The sequence below is a fragment of the Carcharodon carcharias genome, chromosome 15 (genome assembly GCF_017639515.1).
Source record: "Carcharodon carcharias isolate sCarCar2 chromosome 15, sCarCar2.pri, whole genome shotgun sequence".
Classification (NCBI taxonomy): domain Eukaryota; kingdom Metazoa; phylum Chordata; class Chondrichthyes; order Lamniformes; family Lamnidae; genus Carcharodon; species Carcharodon carcharias.
Window position 1 is genome coordinate 114,247,722 of NC_054481.1, and position 19,578 is coordinate 114,267,299.

Genomic DNA, 19,578 nt, shown 5'->3' on the forward strand with positions numbered 1-19,578 from the left:
TGGTTCTCAGTTGCACTTTCCTGTCAGCCCACCATAACTCTCAATTCCTTCATCTGTCAAAAATCTCCAACTCTGCCTTGAATAAATTCAATGACACAGCCTCCAATGCTTTCTGGAGAAGAGAATTCCACATACTAACAACCCTCAGAGAAAATTCTTCTCATCTCAGTCTTAAAAGGGAGACCTCTTATTCTTAAACTGTGTCTCCTAGTTCTGGTCTCCACCACAGTGGAAACATCTTCACAGTATCTACCCCATCAAGTCCCTTCTGGATCTTATATGTTTCAATAAGATCACCTCTCATTCTTTGAAATTTCAATGTATAAAGGCCCACCCTGTTCAACCTTCCTTCCTAGGATAAGCCCTTGATCCCAGGAATGAGTCGAGTGAACGTTCTCTGAACTGCTAACGCAAATATATATATTTTTTTCAAAAATGGAGTCCAAAACTGTATGCAGTATTCCAGATGGTGGTCTCACTAAGGCCCTTTTCAGCTGCAGTAAAACTTCCTTACTTTTGTATTCCATCCCTTTGCAAAAAATGCCAACATTCCATTTACCTTCCGAATCACTTGCTGTACCTGCATACTAACTTTTAGTGATTCGTGTACCAGGACATTCAGATCCTTCTGTACCACAAGAGTTCTGCAATCTTTCCCCATTTAAATAATATGCTGCTTTTCTATTCTGCCAAAGTGGTCAAGTTCACATTTTCCCAAATTATACTCTGTTTGCCAAATTTTTGCCCACTCATTTGACCTATCTACAATCTTTTGCAGATAATCTACCTCTTCTTGACAACTTACTTTCCTACCCATCTTGGTGTCGTCAGCAAATTTAGCTGCCATGCATTCAGTCCCTTCGTCTAAATCATTGATGTAGAATGTAAATAGTTGAAGCCCCAGCACTGATCCCTGTGGCACTCCACTATTTGCCAATCCAAAAACACCCATTTATTTCTACTTTCTGCCTCCCCCCACACCATGTGCTCTTACCTTTGATGTGGCACCTTATCAAAAGCCTTCTGGAAATCCAAGTACACCACATCTACCGGTTCCCCTTTATCCACCTTGCTTGTTACTTCCTCAAAAAACTCTAATAAACTATTTAAACGTTTCCCTTTCATAAAAGCCCTGTTGGCTCTGCCTAATCACATTATGATTTTCTAAATATCCTGCTACAACCTCCTTAACAATAGATTCTAGCAAATCTTCCTAATACAGATGTTAGGCTATCTGGCCTGTAGTTTCCTGCTTTCTGGCCCCACCCTTGAATAAAAGGTGTTACATTAACTATTTTCCAATCCACTGGGATCCTTCCAGAATCTAAGGAATTTTGGAAGATTATAACCAATGCATCCACCATCTCTGCAGCCACGTTTAAGACATTGTGCAAGCCATCTGATCCTGGGGACTAGTCAACCTTTAGGTCTAATAATTTTCCACGCACCTTTTCCCTACCGACGGTGATTATTTTAAGTTCCTCCTTCCCGGTCACCTCTTGATTTTCAAGTATCTTTGGGAAGTTTTCCAACTCTTCTACAGTGAAGACAAACACAAAATACCTGTTTGACGCCTCCACCATCCCCTTGTTTTCCAATATCAGTTCCCCACTCTCTCTTTCTCTCGAGGACGAACACTAACTTTAGTTACTCTTTTCCTATTTAAATACTTGAACATACACTTTATATTTTCTATTACTAGCTAGCTTTCTCTCATACTCAACTTTCTCCCTCTTTATAATTTTTTTTAGTCATTCTTTGCTGGTGCTTAAAATCTGACCAATCATTTGACCTATCACTAACCTTTGCGGATTTATACATTGTTTCAATTTGATACAATCCTTAACTTCTTTGTTCAGCCATGGATGATGCATCCTTCTCAAAAAGTCCTTTGTACTGGGATAAATCTTTGCTGAGAGTATTAAATATCTCCTTAAAAGTCTGCCACTGCATCGCTACTGTCCTACTTTTTAACCTAGTTTCCTAGTTCACTTTAGCTAGCTCTGCTTTCATATCCTCATAATTATCTTTATTTGGGTTTAAAACACTAGTCTTAGACCCACCAGCCCCTCAAACTGAACATGAAATTCTATCATATTATGATCACTGTCTCCTAAAGGCTCCTTTACTATGTGGTTATTGATTAATCCTGTCTCATTGCTCATTACCAGATCCAGAATAGCCTGCTCCCTGGTTGGCCCTAGAATGTACTGTTCTATGAAACTGTCCTGCATATTTTCTATGAACTACTTTTCCAGGTTACCTTTGCCAATCTGATTCATCCAATCTATATGTAGATTAAAATCACCCAAGATTATTGCGGCACCTTTCATACACACCCCATTTATTTCTTCTTGTATACTCCGTTCTACAGCATAACTACTGTTAGGGGCCTATAAACTACTCCCACAAGTTACCTCACCTTTCCTATTTCTTATCTCTACCCAAACTGATTTTACATCTTGCTTTTACGAGCTAAGGTCATCCCTTACTACTGTACTAACGATGTCCTTAATTAACAGAGTTACTCCACCACTTTTTCCCAGCTTTCTCTTTTTGAAATGTCAAATACCCTTCAATATTCAGGTCTCAGCCCTGGTCACCCTGCAACCACGTCTCTGGTGTTGGCTATCAGGTCATACAAATTTATTTCTCTCTATGCTAACAATTCATCCATTTTGCTACGAATACTGCGCGCATTGAGCTGCAAAGCCTTTAACTCGGTTTTACAAGTTTTAAGCCCATTCATGAGTCCCGAACCTTGGCAATGGGCAGGCAACACAGCTGTCTAGACTCTCACTCTCAGCTGCAGAAAACTGTGTCAATCCCCCTGACTACACTGTTACCTACTACCACTACATTTCTATTAACACCCCCCACTTCCTGTATCACAGTACCATGGTCAGTTTGCTCATACATCGTACAGAGCCCGTGTTTGTCCCCACAAGCTGCCAGAACCTCAAACCTATTGGAAAATTGCAACGGCTGAGGGCTCCTCCACTTCTACCTTCTCAATCCCCTGACCTGCTTCACTTGCAGTCACATCCTTCTGTCTGTGACTACCAACCAAATCAGAAGACCCTAACCTAAGGGGTGTGACCACCTTGTGGAATAAAGTGTCTAGGTAACTTTCCCCCTCCCTGATGCATTGCAGTGTCTGCAGCTTGGCCTCCAGCTCAATAACTCGGAGCCAAGGCTCCTGGAGCTGCTGACACTACAGACGAGTTTGCCCTGGATCACATTAGTATCCAGGAACTCCCACATTCTGCAGTCACAACACATCACCTGCCCTGCCATCCATTATGTTAATCATTTTCTTAATTTATTATAAAAACCTGTAAGTCCCAATGAACTTTACTACTGCTAGTAAACCTTATGACTACTAATGAAACCTTGCAATAACTGAAATTGCATGAGTTTTGAAAGATAAATGATCGAAATACCTAACCACTTCATCATTTTTCCCTTCATTCCTCACTGCACTAAATTCCTTCATTCATCAAATTTCCAAGTTCACACTCTAACTGCACTGAGTGATGAGCTCAGTCTTCGTGCTTGCTCTTTATACACTCTGCCGGTCTGCACGTTCTCTCTGCTGTCAATGTCCATTTTACTATGGAGGTGCTCAGAATTACACTCCACAATCTAGCCATGAACATTGTACAAATTTATCAGTAACAGCAGGTGAAATATTGGACCATTGGCACACAATATGAAATATCTAATTAATTTTATTCTTTAACAGATGCCCAGAAACATTTTGTTGGTTTCTCCTATTCTATGAGTTTCCAATCTCAGATAGGTTGCAGAGTTAGGTAAATGTAGACCTGATACTTCCCTACCAGGGACAGAAAGTGATCAACTGCAAGGTGGCAGCAGATCAAGACAAGGGAAGAGATGCACAGCTCAAAAAAGAGAATAGTTTGGAAATGAAACGTTGCAATAATAGTGGACTCAAGCCTTGTGCTATTTCATCACAAAGCAGAATTTCTGGGCCAACAAATTATTTTGTTAATTTATTTTGTTTATTAACATTATGAAACAATAGCCCTTCAGTGTTGTAGCTTGATCACTACTTGTTAAACCATTCAAGTTTTGATCCCTGTTCTGCACCAAATTTGCTGATGTGGATCAGGCTAACACTGGGTAGGAGGGCTAATACAATTGGCCTCAGCACCAGTCAGCCATGGAGAGTAAACTTAAACTTCAGCCAAAGTTGCTGCATCTAATCACTATCCAGTGCCCTTGGGATCAACGGATGAGGATAAGATCAGATTCGTAGGTAATGGTCTGTCCCCACAGTCAAATAGTTTAGACTTGATCATGATGAATGATCTCTTTGCGAGGGGCTAAATGGTGACTGGTACCGTGGAACCATACTTGAACAAAACGTCAAGATTTCCAGGGAGTGGAGGAGAAAGTGGCAGGAAGAGTACAACAAATTTGTCATTTTGTCAAATCTGAAACTTGGATCCTACATTAAACAAGCTGGCAACTTTTGTCCCACTTTCAAAATGGTTTTTGAACTTATTCAGATCTTACACAGACCTCAGCTATGAGTCATTGTGGTGTCACGAGGAATGTGGTTTCATAGTGATTAAAAGTGCTTAGTTTTTCTCTAACACTCAGGGCTAAAATCAAACCAACAACATGCCACAGGACCCACTCACAGGAACAGCAATTAAGCTTTATGAAGTGAGTTGTACAAGTACAAATTTGACACCAAGCCACATAAGGAGATATTAGGACAGATAACCAAAGCATTAATCTAAGATGTAGGTTTTAAGGAGAGCCTTAAGAGGAGAGAAGCAGACAGCTTTAAGGAGGGAATTCTGGAGCTCAGGACCCAGGCAACTGAAGGCACCAATTGATGGAGCAATTAAAATCAGGGGTCTGGAAGAGGCCAGAATTGGAGGAGCACAGAGGGTTGTTTGAGGTTACAATGGTAGGGAGGGGAAAGGCCATGAAGGGATCTGACTAAGACTTCAGTGGGTAATTATATCAACTTGTATGCGGTAGAGTTGCACAGACCAGGAAATCTATTTGGCTGTTGGTTGGTGCTGAGTTAACCCATGTTTCCCTGCTCAGCAGTTGGGATGCTACAATTGTCTGAATGCTTTTGTGCTTTGTTAGAGGTGGAATTAAATCAGTCATCCAGGGTTCCCTCTCGATCATTGTTCAGTGACCCAACTTTAGCAGAGGACAAGGTGGGGCTCACCTGTGAAGACCTCAAATAATCTACCAACACTTGCTGGTAAAAATAAACAAACTGCATTTATATTGCACTCTTCAGATCCTCAGGACATACTAAAGCATTTACAGTCAAAGATGTATTTGTGAATTGCAGTCACTATTGCAATGAAGTAGTGGAGGGCTGAGGTAACCCCAGTATATGTCAGTACCTTCAGGTCTGAAGGGAACCAAAAAAAAAATTCCACATGCAACATATGTTAGCTGCTGAACTAGGCAGGAAATGTAGTGTAATTCCAAGTGACGGTTCCAACCTTGACTCCTTATGTATCCTAGTGAAATAAATGCCACAAAAATGTGTGAGTTGACTAGCATATTAAAACAATTGTACAATGGGCATTGAGGGTTCTTTATGAAGGGAGCCTAACAACAGAAAGGGAACAAAAAATGAAAAGTTATTTCAGGCAACTGGTCATTTTGCATCTGATTTCAATTGCTCCACCATTGTCAGCCATAGTTTCATCTGCCTAAATCTCAAGCTCTGGAATTCCCTCCCTAAAACTCTTTTCTCTCCTTAGAATTTCCCTCTTTGACCAAGCTTTTGGCACCTGTGCCAATATCCAATAACGTTTTTGTAAAGTGCCTTGGGACAATGTTAAAGGGGCTATATAAATAATTGCAAGTAGTCTCCATTGTTTCCAAGCTAGTTTACATAAATAGCACAAGTACAAAAAAGTGAAAATATCCTCACTTGTCCCACGTAATGTGCTTTTGTTCCAGATCAGTAGAAAATATTCCTGAAATGTTATGGTTACCATACAAATTCCTGTCGCTAGGCGGCGCAACAGATTAACAGCGCCAACAAATGTTGTAGTACTGCATTCCAACCGCTTGGTGGCGCTAAGCACTGAAGACGTCTTTCACTTATCAATATATAACTATTATAGTGCCTCTCAGTGGCATATTCCGGCACTACAGCAATGGCTTAAACTACAACAGAATTTCTTCTCTGTTTACAAAAAGCCAGTCACATGTTTACAAGATAATACGGAGCGGAATGCTATTCAATCCAGTCTAGCTCATCCAGAAAGACCATAAATTCTCCCAACATCAAAATACTTATGGTTTTTGGGACCTTGCTGTGCACAAATTGGCTGCAAAGCACTTTAGGACATTGAGGTCATAAAAGGCAAGTTCTTTATTTTGTAAGTGATTCCAGTGCTTTTACCTTTGGTGACATAGGAGCAGGAGTGGGCCATTCAGCCCATCAAGCCTGCTCCACCATTCAATATGATCATGGTCAATCATCCACTTCTTTGTCTTTTCCCACACTATCCCCATATCCCTTTGTCATTAGTATTTAGAAATCTGTCACATTTCTGCTTTAAACATACTCAATGACAGGGCTTCCATAGCTCTATGAGGTAGAGGATTCCTAAGATTCACAAACCTCAGAGTAAAAAATACTCTCATCTCAATTCTAAGTGGCTTCCCCCTTATTTTGAAGTAGTCTCTCCTGGTTCTAGACTCCTCAACCAGGGGAAACATCTTATCTGCCTCTACCCTGTCTATCCCTTAAAGTATTTTGTAGGTTTCAATGAAATCACTTCTCATTCTTCAAAATTCTACAGAATATTGCCCAGTTTCCCCAATCTCTCTTCATAGGACAGTCCTGCCATCCTGAGAACAAGTCTGGTGATCCTTCATTGCACTCCCTCTATGGCAATAATATCCTTCCTAATGTAAGGGGACCAAAACTGCACACAGTACTCAAGGTGCAGTCTAACCAAGATTTTATATAATTGAAGCAAGACTTTTCTGTACTCCTGTACTCAAACCCTGTTGCAATAAAAGCCAACATACCATTAGCCTTCCTAATTACTTGCTGCACCTGCATGTTAGCTTGCAACGACTTATTGACAAGGACACCCAGTCTCTTTGTTCATCTCTCACTATTTAAATACTATGTTCGTCCTACCAAAGTGGATAATTTCACATTTTTCCACATATTCCATTTGCGCTGATTTTGCCCACTCACTAAGTCTGTCGAAATCCCCTTGAGGGCACTTTGCATCTTCCTTACAACACACATTCCCAGCTAGCTATGTGTCATCCGTGGAAATGTTACATTAGGTGCCCATATCCAAATCATTGATATATATTGTGAACAGCTGGAGTCCAAGCACTGATCCTTGTGGTACCCCATTAGTCACAGCCTGCCACCATGAGAATGACCCGTTTATTCCTATTCTGTTTTCTGCCTGTTAACCAATAATTAATCCATGCCAGTATATTACCTCCTGTTCCATGTGCTTTAATTTTGCTAACCAACCTCCTGTGGGGGACTTTATCAAAAGCCTACTGAAAATCCAAGTACACTACATCTAACACCCCTTTATCAATTCTGTTAATAACACCCTCAAAAACTCCAAAAAGGTTGGTCAAACACGATTTTCCATTCATAAATCCATGTTGACTATTGTCAAGAAACTACCATATTTTTCCTAATAATATGGTGGGATATTTTAAAGCAGGCTTGTGTGTGGTGGGTGGCTAATTTAATTAAACTAGAGACGATTAGACTGCGATGTTTAAATTATCACATAAGTGAGGTGTAAAACAGGAGCTCTAGCTGTTTACCCTCCCCCAGAAGGATGTCCTGCAGTTGCTCTATGACATCCTTGACCCTCGCACCAGGGAGGCAACACACCATCCTGGAGTCATATTTACAGCCACAAAAACACCTGTCTGATCCCCTGGCCATCGAATCCCCACTTTTTTTCCTCCCCTTTTGTGCAGCTGAGCCATCCGTGGTGCCATGGACTTGGATCTGGCTGCACACTCTCTCGAGGAACCATCATCCTCACCAGTATCCAAAATAGAAAACCAATTAGCAAGTAAGCTAGACTCAAGGTATTCCTGCACTACCTGCTTGGTTCTCTTAAATTGCCTGGCAGTTACCCATTCCTCCTCTGCCTGCAAGTTCCTAACCTGTGGTGTGACCACCTCCCTAAACTTGCTACCATGTGGTTCTCTACCTCATGGATGCACCACAATGACACCAGCCGCTGCTCGAGTTCTGAAACCCAAAGCTCAAGCTTCTGCAAATGTGTTTGCCTGGGACACATGGCGCACCCATGACTTCCCACATACCGCAGGATGTACATTCCACTCAGCCAAGCCGACCTGCCATACTGTAACTTTAAAAACTTATTACAAATAGAAGTAGAATACCTTACCAATTACTTAGAAATCAGCTTCTTCTCCTGTACCAATGTAAGAGCTGAAAAAGGTAGGAAACAGAGCACCTCTCTCACTGAACTCCCTCAGTCACCAAACTCCCAGCTTGACATTCTGCAAAGCAGCACTCAAGTGCAGACCAAGCAACGCCAAGGAACCCCTGTTTTTATATTTTCAGACTTAGCAGCTTTCAGTGGAGAACATCAGGTTTCCATTTGTCTCTGACTAGCTTGTCTCCTTGTGTTGTCACAGTGTCCCACATCTTCACTTTCTGCAGTGTTCTTTAGTTCATGTGCATCTACGAGGACTCTCCTTATTCATCCCCTTTCAAGGGTATAAAACTCTTTCCGCAGAAGGGGTGATATCTAAAACTAACTGTAGGAAATTGCCTGTGGACAGAGAGATGAAATTGGAAACACATTATTGGAGGAGAGAGAGAGTTACATAAAACACAAAGTGCCTGGGGTGATCCATGTTGAATCCATATTGTTAGTTGGCTTCTAACTTGCTCATTTCTAACCATTAGTTTATGTAGGGTCAAAAGGAACAACAGTACAATGTAAACTCTACTGTATTATCCATTATACACAAGAGCCATTGTAAGTGGACAAACTGGGTCTGACAGATCGCAGCTCGCTGGTGACCAGCGAAAACGATCACATGAGCCTTCTACACAAGATAACATCTCTGGTTTGGGCACGTGAGACTTGTCCATTTCACTGTGTTTTATACAAATGCACCGTATGCATAGTGGCAAACACGCACTATATTCCAGAATTTTATTTTTTTAATTCATTCTCAGGATGTGAGCATAGATAGCAAGGTCTGTATTTATTGCCCATCCCTAGTTTTCCTGGAAGGTTTGATATAATTGAGTACTAGGCCACTTCAGAGACTGAAGTCACATACAAGCAGAGCAGGTAAAGATGGCAGCTTTCCTAAAAAACATTAGTGAACCAATTGAGGATGAGAGAGAATCTGACAGCTTAGTGTCACTTTTACTGAGACCAATGGTTTTATTTCCAGATGTTAAAAACTGAATTCAATTTCTCAAACTGTCATGGTAGGATTTTAATTCACATGCCCTTAATTATTAGTTCAAGACTCTGGTTTACTAGTCCAGTAACATTACCATATTGCCATAATTCCTGATTTCAGATGTGACACTAAGGAAAACACAATGTTAAACATCCCCATTCCCAACTCTTAATGCATCTCCTAGCAGTTGGTTATATCATAATTGATACAGTGAGAATGTATACGGCATGAAGACAGAAATATCAAATAAAAGATGACAAGCTGCAACTGCCAGAAATACACACAGTCAGTATCCGTGAAGGGTACATACTTGTCACAAATGTCACAACTTGTTTTTTCCATTACTGATCCTGTGCATGCTCCCAGCAGTTTCTGTCTTTATAACAGGGCTGGTGTCAGCTTGTCTCAATGGTTAACACTTCCACCTCTGGGTCAGCAGGTCATAGGGTTCGATAAACTCATCTCCATACCCTGGGTCACAGCCCATTGACAACTTCAACTTGGCACTCCTCAGTATTGCAGAGATGCTGAGGCATTAAACAGCAACCTTCATCTGCTTTTTGACATGGATGCTTAAGATCCCCAGGCTGTTCAAAGAACAGTCTTTTCCCCAGTGTCTTGGCCACATTTCTCCCTCAATCACCATCACAACAGATTAGACATTATTGCTGTTGGTGGGGATGTATTGGCACAGAACCGACGTTAATCTATACAAGCCACCATGTTCCAGAAAGTAATTAATTGTGGTACAAATGTGGGCATAGGGTTTCTGCCAATGGTGGAATCAACAGAATGCACAGAACATTGTACTGCTGCTGCATGAAGTTTCGCTGAAATATCCATGCAGACTTATTAGCCTAAACCCCAATGTAAAACCTCCCGTGATTCAGCGCAACCAAGCAGCATAATCGATCACAATCAATTCATGACAGAAACATTGCAATACTCCAACATCACAAGGGAGCAGGATTGCCAGGAAATGAGCCATTCTCCAGCTGACTGATTTAATGGTCTTCCTAAATTGGCTTGAACTGACTGCTTTAATCTGCCCTTACTAAGCAATACCTGTGGCCAACAGTAAACCGAATTGTTACTGGTGCAGCTTTGAAGAAGTCATATAGGACTCGAAATGTTAACTTTTTTTCTCCACAGACGCTGTTAGACCTGCTGAGTTTTTCCAGCATTTTCCTGTTTTTGTTTTAGATTTTCAGCATCTGCAGTACTTTATTTTTATCTTGATACAGGTGCATCCTGCTCTGCTGTAATTGATGAAATTTAGTTCTTCAAACTCAGTTTAAATTTGACTAACAGCAACAGCAGCAGAAACAGAAACATAACAGGTCAGGCTGGTACATGTAATTAAACATTGGATTCATGTTATCAAGGGTGTGTATGCAGCTGAGAATCTGGGCTCAATAGATGGAAACTCATTATTCCAAATGGGATGTGGACAGTTTTGGGGAGATGGATGGACTTTTGAACCAATGTGAAATATCTTGGATACTCCAGTTTAAAATGTGTAACTCATTTATGCTCATTACTCCACAATCTATATTTCATTCTGCCCAGAATGTTATCTGAGAAGAAATCATACAGAAACTTGACCCCTTGAAGTATTTATTTCCTACTTAAGACATGTTGTGTGGGTGCTGCTGCACCAGGCTGTGTTCTGGTGGTTGGAAGTTAGCAGCATCTGATAGGGATAATGTGGCTGGATTTGTATGAATATCGTTTCCATTCTCTGAGTCAATAGAAGACACTAGTTAAATGGTCATTAACCCCAAACTCTCAATCACAAAATAACAGTCCTCCTCCCCAACTCAATCAGCCCATGCCCCTCCATTAATAACAAACTTACAAAAGGGCTCTGAATACCAGCACACAAAAAACTCAAAAGATCATAGCCTATTGCTAGGAGACTGGTCCATAATCCCAGACAGAGAATTCAATGCGCCACATGGTATCAGTCACAGACTTGACTGGCCTCAGTGTGAAGCTTAAACCCTTCTCTCTAACTCCACAATTCTTTTATGAGCAATGCCCCTCTGATTCCTCTTAATTTCCTTATACCTCATCCTACACCCACTTCCCTGCATCCTTGCTATATCAAACTCAGGGCACCTCACGCTCTCTTCTTCCCCAAATTATTGTTTTCTGTGACTTTGGAACTGCAGAGCTCCTCACTTCTCCCAGTCTTCATTCCTCTTACAATCCATAAGCTTTAAAGATCCAAGCTTGGCATCACAGTCACTACTCAATTTATCTCCCCTCCTTTCCCAACTTGGTGCAGTTCTGGGCCTTAGGCCTTGACCTAAGTTTCTCAATATTAAAAAATAGTTTCCCAAGTAACATAAGATAAGGTCTGCCTTGTGGTATGTTCTAGTGCAGGGATCCATGGGAAAGATTTCAGGAAAGAGCATCAGCACAACAGGGAAATGACTGCAAATGCACAACCATTTCAAACAAGAATTGTGATTTACAAAGTTTCGGACTGAACAACCCTTGCTGTTAGGTTTACTCAGACAACCATTGTAAAGCAAAAATGCAGCACTAGTCTGCACAGGGTAATCCAAGCACTCAGCCTACACAGGACATGAGGAAATGACAGCTTCTTACATCCAGTGTCCCTGACAGATGTGATTTATACTCTTCAAAGCTGATACTGCAACACACATCATATCAGCACTTAACTCTGCATCAATAACATTCCTGTAAAGCCCTTGGGGCATTTAACTGCATTAAAAGGTGTTACAGAAATTCCAAGTTGTTACTGCATTTCCACATGTACAAATGAGGCAAAATAAACTGACAAAAGGTAGACTTTAAAACCAATGCACAAGTTCCTTATTCACTCCCTGTAAGTTTATTTGCAAGAGGCTTTTTCTGAGACTCATCTGATTCAGGTAGTGAGTGTGCCAAACAGAGAAGTTAGGTCCAAGTCTATGTTCAGTTAGCTAATCTCAGTTTGAGATAGTTCAGCACTCCTGGGTTACAAAGGGGTAAATCAGTAAGGGCTCCTGCTCACTATGCAGTGACCCCAGCTGGAAAATGTATATATCAGGTGAGGACAAGATCATGCTCAGCTAATGCCCACACACCATGATGGAACAGCTCTACTTACACTCAAAAACAGAATTACCTGGAAAAACTCAGCAGGTCTGGCAGCATCGGCGGAGAAAAGAGTTGACGTTTCGAGTCCTCATGACCCTTCAACAGTTCTGTCGAAGGGTCATGAGGACTCGAAACGTCAACTCTTTTCTTCTCCGCCGATGCTGCCAGACCTGCTGAGTTTTTCCAGGTAATTCTGTTTTTGTTTTGGATTTCCAGCATCCGCAGTTTTTTTGTTTTTATCTACTTACACTCACTGAGTAAGGTGAAAGAGGAGGACCAATCGCTGAAATCATAACCCAGTATTAAAAGCATATGCAATAACATGCCCACCTGATAGATACACAGAGTAATACACACAGATATACACAGTAACACATGCACGTGGATAGATATACCCAGATAAACAGGCAGATGAACACAAGTGTGTGATTTGATATACAGAGTATTATAGCAAATGTGTTTTACATAGGACTAACTGATCCCCATGATGTAGCTTATATGTAGTCTGGGCTGCGGTTGTTAACTTGCTCTGTCTCTGAGGCCAATTCCAACAAGGCAAGTACAGGAAATTGCTGGCATTATGGTGTGACAAGGTCAATTTGTAGTTCCTTATAAATTTCAGGCAGCAGAATATTTTTTGTAAAAAATGGTTTTACATCTGTGCCAGTCAGATGTGTGTTGGACACCAGGTACAGGATTAAATGATAGATCACACAATGGAATAACTCAGTTACTCATGACAATTGGAAATTAAAACCCTGTCTAACTGATCCCTGGTCTAGCATTATAACCTCATTGGATATTGCGTTGCTCGGCACCATCATAATAGTGGCAAGGAGTTGCTGGAGTTTTTTTTCCCCATCCCTATGTTCTCTCTTTTCCACCTGACATTGCCAAGAAATACATACACTCAGATTTGCAAAGTGGTCATACAGCAATTTCAGCCCAGGCAGAGAGATTTTCATCACCTCAGCATTGGCAGCTGTGCCTTTAGCTGCCTGGGCCACAAGCTCTCAAATTCCTTCCTAAACCTTTCTGCCCCATTCTCCTTTAAAACACTCTACTTTTTAAAAACACCCTACTTCTCTGGCTGTTGGTCACCTATCCTAATATCTCCTTATGTGACTTGGTGTCAAATTTTATTTGACAATCATTCCTTGAATTGGCTCGAGATGTTTTACTTGGTTAAAGGCATTATACAAATCCAATTTGTGGTTGTGTTGGCTGGCTACTTGGCTACAAGTGGCATCACAGCCAACAATCCTGACCTCACCCAATGCCCAGCAGTGCCCCTCCCAGAGAGTCATATGGTAGCCAGGAGATGCAGAAATGACTGATTTTTCAGCTCACACCACCACCCAACCCCCACCCCACTTAAACACAGTGCCAAATCTAGAATCTTCTGGGCGAAATTTAGTGTAGGTGATACGGGTTCAGCCCACCAGTGGGAAACCCATGTCACCTCTCCAAGGGCTGCCTGCTGGTACTAAAGCGCAATCAGGCACTTAAATGGACAGATCGAGCCACCAACAGAATTACGTCCTCAGTAGGGCAGAAATATCACCCCCAAGAGCCTGCCGATTAAAAGACGCCTTCACCAGGGACCGTTGCTGGATATCTGGAAACAGGCGAGTGTTGACGGATTGGGTGTCGCAGGAAGGGGGTTGAATGCAAGGGTGGGGGTGGCTCTCAGCAGCCACCCCTCTCCCTTCTCCCCAATGTTGGGTCCCTTAATTGGGCACTAAGTGCCTTTAAAAAGAAAAGACCCCCACCGCCACCCACCCCACCCCAGGAGGCTGCTGGCAAAGCCAACAGGGTTTGTTGGGCAGCTTTCTGAAGGCACCATGTGTTTGAGAGAATCCCTGAGCCACCAATAGGTCCTGGTGGACTCAGGGGTAATGGCCTTTAAGTCACTCAATAATAAGCCTAATTAGCCAGTGGGCAGGTTCGCTGCATTGGGCAAATTCCCATTGCTGACTAAACGGGCTGTTTTCCCACTGGCAGGAAAGGGCTACGAGGCCTTCACCTGGTTACGTGGGCCCACCCACCACCTTGCCTGCTCCAGTGGGCTCCATGAAATCCCGGCCCTGGTCTTTTTAAAACAAATTAATTCTGGGAATTTGGGTGTTATTGACAAGACCAGAAAAGTGTTGCCCGTTCCTTGAGGTGGTGGTGATTGGGTTTCTTCTTAAACTAAAGTAATATCGCTCAGTACCAAATCCCCAAGATGCAATTACCCACCTTGCCATCAGCGAAACTGACAGCTTGCACTTTTTATTAAGCAACCAATGGTGAAGGTCACTAACCCAAAAGAAAATAAACAGAATTAAATAACTGATTGCATTCTGATTGACTGAAGAGTTCAGTGTGGGTCCATCATTATAAAATTAACAGCTCGTCTCCTCTGATTTGCATAACACACGCCATCTGTGAGGAACCATCTTTGGAATGAGGGGGTGCACAAGGACCAGGCTCAGAATTGCAAACGTATTCACTGAGGTTTCGCTCCCCAGCTTTAACAAGAAATGGGTTTTTCTGCTTTTGGGTGTCCAGGTATTACCATTTGTAGCATTTCTTTTTATGCCTGTACTAATAGACTGACTGGGAGCAGCGATTGCACTACATCACCACTCAGACAATGCAGTCATTAGCTCCTTGTTGCAGGAAGAGTGTGCACATGTAGATACAGCTCAAGGTAGATCATTAAACACATAGTATATTGGCTGATCTCCTGTGGCATTGCTCACAGGGATGTCAGATGCCTGGTGGAGACCTGGCCTATCCTATTATTGGAAAGTCAAATCCAGGGAATTGTAGCCACCTATTGACCTCTTAGAGGACACTCGTCACTGCCTACCTCTTTTCTACAGCTATGTCCACAACCAGGCATCCCAGGAGAGGGAGCAGGCAGTGTCTGCTGGTACACTCGAAACCTTCATTGATTGGTGGGGCTGAATTGTGGTGAACACCAAATAACATTATGATTTAACTTGATAAGTTTCCTTTGTTTTTTAAATTTAAAAATTTAATTTATTATTTGTGTTCCTTGAAAAAAAAGGGAGCACTTTTTGTTAAGTTGATTTAGATTAGTGACACGTGCCATCCTCAGCAATCAGAGAAGTGTAGAGGACACTTGTAACCTTTAAAATTCCAGATAAATGACTGGCTTTCTGACCGTTTTCATGTTATTGCAAAGAGGACTGTTCTTGCAAAACATAATATTCTGTTGCTAAAATACAAGTATGTGCTTCTTTAAAACTACAGATGATTAAACTTTGTTAACATTGGGTGAGTTTATCCACATATGAATCAAGAGACTGCAGGTATCGTGGCTCCAGTTTTTCTGTTGCTACAAAAGTTTCTCTGTAGACTCCAAAATGAGTGATTCTGTTGCTTTAAACAACCCTGAAGTGTCAGGTTTACATTAGACACTGAATGATAACCATCCAAAAAGAGACCTGTGAAAGATTTAAATTACATAATATTTGCACTGAAAGATTATCTCATGTTGCAAATATCTAGTTCATAATTTCTGTTTTAGAACATAAAATTTTAACTGTAGAAAATGGGTTAATTACTAAAATTAAAAGTTAACTGGTTGAGAAATGAGTAAAAGCAACCCTGAAGTAAATACAATTCAAATAAGCTTGGAGTTTATTACGCTTAAAAGACTGGGCCATGTTGATTTAAGAGGTCAACAGCAAGAAAGGCAAGATCATAAACAGGTCAGCAGATGGGCTTATTTAGCTAAAGAATTGGAGACATGACATTTGCAGTCATTCCAGTAAAGGATAAGTTATTTATGTGGTTTCCCAGAATTAAGTTTTGGAATTAAAAGCTAGTTTAGTTTGCATTTCTGCCTGGGAACAAGTCATATTAAGTATTATTAAGTCATAAGCTTTGTCACATTGCCATGGAGATGGGTGGATCTTAGTAGGGTTCTTTGGTTTGAGTTATCTCTGAATTCATTTAGAGCATAGCCAGCAGGCAAAATCGGTTGATGTTTGGAAAAGCAGCTAAGAGACGATAAAAACAAAAAAACTGCGGATGCTGGAAATCCAAAACAAAAACAGAATTACCTGGAAAAACTCAGCAGGTCTGGCAGCATCGGCGGAGAAGAAAAGAGTTGACGTTTCGAGTCCTCATGACCCTTCGACAGAACTTGAGTTCGAGTCCAGGAAAGAGCTGAAATATAAGCTGGTTTAAGGTGTGTGTGTGGGGGGCGGAGAGATAGAGAGACAGAGAGGTGGAGGGGGTTGGTGTGGTTGTAGCGACAAACAAGCAGTGATAGAAGCAGATCATCAAAAGATGTCAACAACAATAGTACAATAGAACACATAGGTGTTAAAGATAAAGTTGGTGATATTATCTAAACGAATGTGCTAATTAAGAATGGATGGTAGGGCACTCAAGGTATAGCTCTAGTGGGTTTTTTTTTTTTTTATTTTTTTTTTAATTTTTTTTTTATATTTATTATTTTTTTTTTTATTTTATATAATGGAAATAGGTGGGAAAAGGAAAATCTTTATAATTTATTGGGAAAAAAAAAAAAAGGGGGAAACAGAAAGGGGGTGGGGATGGGGGAGGGGACTCACGACCTAAAGTTGTTGAATTCAATATTCAGTCCGGAAGGCTGTAAAGTCCCTAGTCGGAAGATGAGGTGTTGTTCCTCCAGTTTGCGTTGGGCTTCACTGGAACAATGCAGCAAGCCAAGGACAGACATGTGGGCAAGAGAGCAGGGTGGAGTGTTAAAATGGCAAGCGACAGGGAGGTTTGGGTCATTCTTGCGGACAGACCGCAGGTGTTCTGCAAAGCGGTCGCCCAGTTTACGTTTGGTCTCTCCAATGTAGAGGAGACCACATTGGGAGCAACGAATGCAGTAGACTAAGTTGGGGGAAATGCAAGTGAAATGCTGCTTCACTTGAAAGGAGTGTTTGGGTCCTTGGACGGTGAGGAGAGAGGAAGTGAAGGGGCAGGTGTTGCATCTTTTGCGTGGGCAAGGGGTTGTGCCATAGGAGGGGGTTGAGGAGTAGGGGGTGATGGAGGAGTGGACCAGGGTGTCCCGGAGGGAGCGATCCCTACGGAATGCCGATAAGGGGGGTGAAGGGAAGATGTGTTTGGTAGTGGCATCATGCTGGAGTTGGCGGAAATGGCGGAGGATGATCCTTTGAATGCGGAGGCTGGTGGGGTGATAAGTGAGGACAAGGGGGACCCTATCATGTTTCTGGGAGGGAGGAGAAGGAGTGAGGGCGGATGCGCGGGAGATGGGCCGGACACGGTTGAGGGCCCTGTCAACGACCGTGGGTGGAAAACCTCGGTTAAGGAAGAAGGAGGACATGTCAGAGGAACTGTTTTTGAATGTAGCATCATCGGAACAGATGCGACGGAGGCGAAGGAACTGAGAGAATGGGATGGAGTCCTTACAGGAAGTGGGGTGTGAGGAGCTGTAGTCGAGATAGCTGTGGGTGTCGGTGGGTTTGTAATGGATATTGGTGGACAGTCTATCACCAGAGATTGAGACAGAGAGGTCAAGGACGGGAAGGGAAGTGTCAGAGATGGACCACGTGAAAATGATGGAGGGGTGGAGATTGGAAGCAAAATTAATAAATTTTTCCAAGTCCTGACGAGAGCATGAAGCAGCACCGAAATAATCATCGATGTACCGGAGAAAGAGTTGTGGAAGGGGGCCGGAGTAGGACTGCAACAAGGAATGTTCCACATACCCCATAAAGAGACAGGCATAGCTGGGGCCCATGCGGGTACCCATAGCCACACCTTTTATTTGGAGGAAGTGAGAGGAGTTGAAGGAGAAATTGTTCAGCGTGAGAACAAGTTCAGCCAGACGGAGGAGAGTAGTGGTGGATGGGGATTGTTCGGGCCTCTGTTTGAGGAAGAAGCTAAGGGCCCTCAGACCATCCTGGTGGGGGATGGAGGTGTAGAGGGATTGGACGTCCATGGTGAAGAGGAAGCGGTAGGGGCCAGGGAACTGGAAATTGTTGATGTGACGTAAGGTGTCAGAGGAATCACGGATGTAGGTGGGAAGGGACTGGACAAGGGGAGAGAGAAGGGAGTCAAGATAACGAGAAATGAGTTCTGTGGGGCAGGAGCAAGCTGAGACGATTGGTCTACCGGGGCAGTTCTGTTTGTGGATTTTGGGTAGGAGATAGAAGCGGGCCGTCCGAGGTTGGGCAACTATCAGGTTGGAAGCTGTGGGAGGGAGATCCCCAGAGGAGATGAGGTCAGTGACAGTCCTGGAAACAATGGCTTGATGTTCAGTGGTGGGGTCATGGTCCAGGGAGAGGTAGGAGGAAGTGTCTGCGAGTTGACGCTCAGCCTCCGCGTGGTAGAGGTCAGTGCGCCAGACAACAACAGCACCACCCTTGTCAGCGGGTTTGATGACAATGTCAGGGTTGGACCTGAGAGAATGGAGTGCAGTAAGTTCAGAGAGAGACAGGTTAGAATGGGTGAGAGGAGCAGAGAAATTGAGACGACTGTAGTTTGTAGCCCCTTGGAAGTCAAGAGATAAAGCCAGACCTACACCTTTATAAGCTATAGTGTTGTTACTAGTACTTACTTTGTTAATTTTTTATATACAATAAAGTTTATTTTGTTTAACATTTTAATCTTGGGGTGTAGTTATGTCAGTTAATTGGTTGTTCAGATGTCTTTAATAAATGTTAACCAGTCCCTAACTAGGTCATCACACAAGTTAAAATATAACAGGTGAAAGCCCTCAATGCAAAAATGGAAGAATCATCTTCAAAATAAATGACCCAGGAATAAACTCATGAAGTGACTTGAAGAACAACCACAATTAAACCATAAAAGGTTACTGGCCAAGAGGCCATTCAGCCTGTTGTCTGGGCTGGTTTTCCATTTTAGCAATCCAAATTGATTCTAACTAATCCCACGATCGAACCCTGAATCTTCCTCGACATCACACGTTTCTCTTGTTATCCATTAACGACGAGACCTTACATTAATTTAGTATCTTAAAAA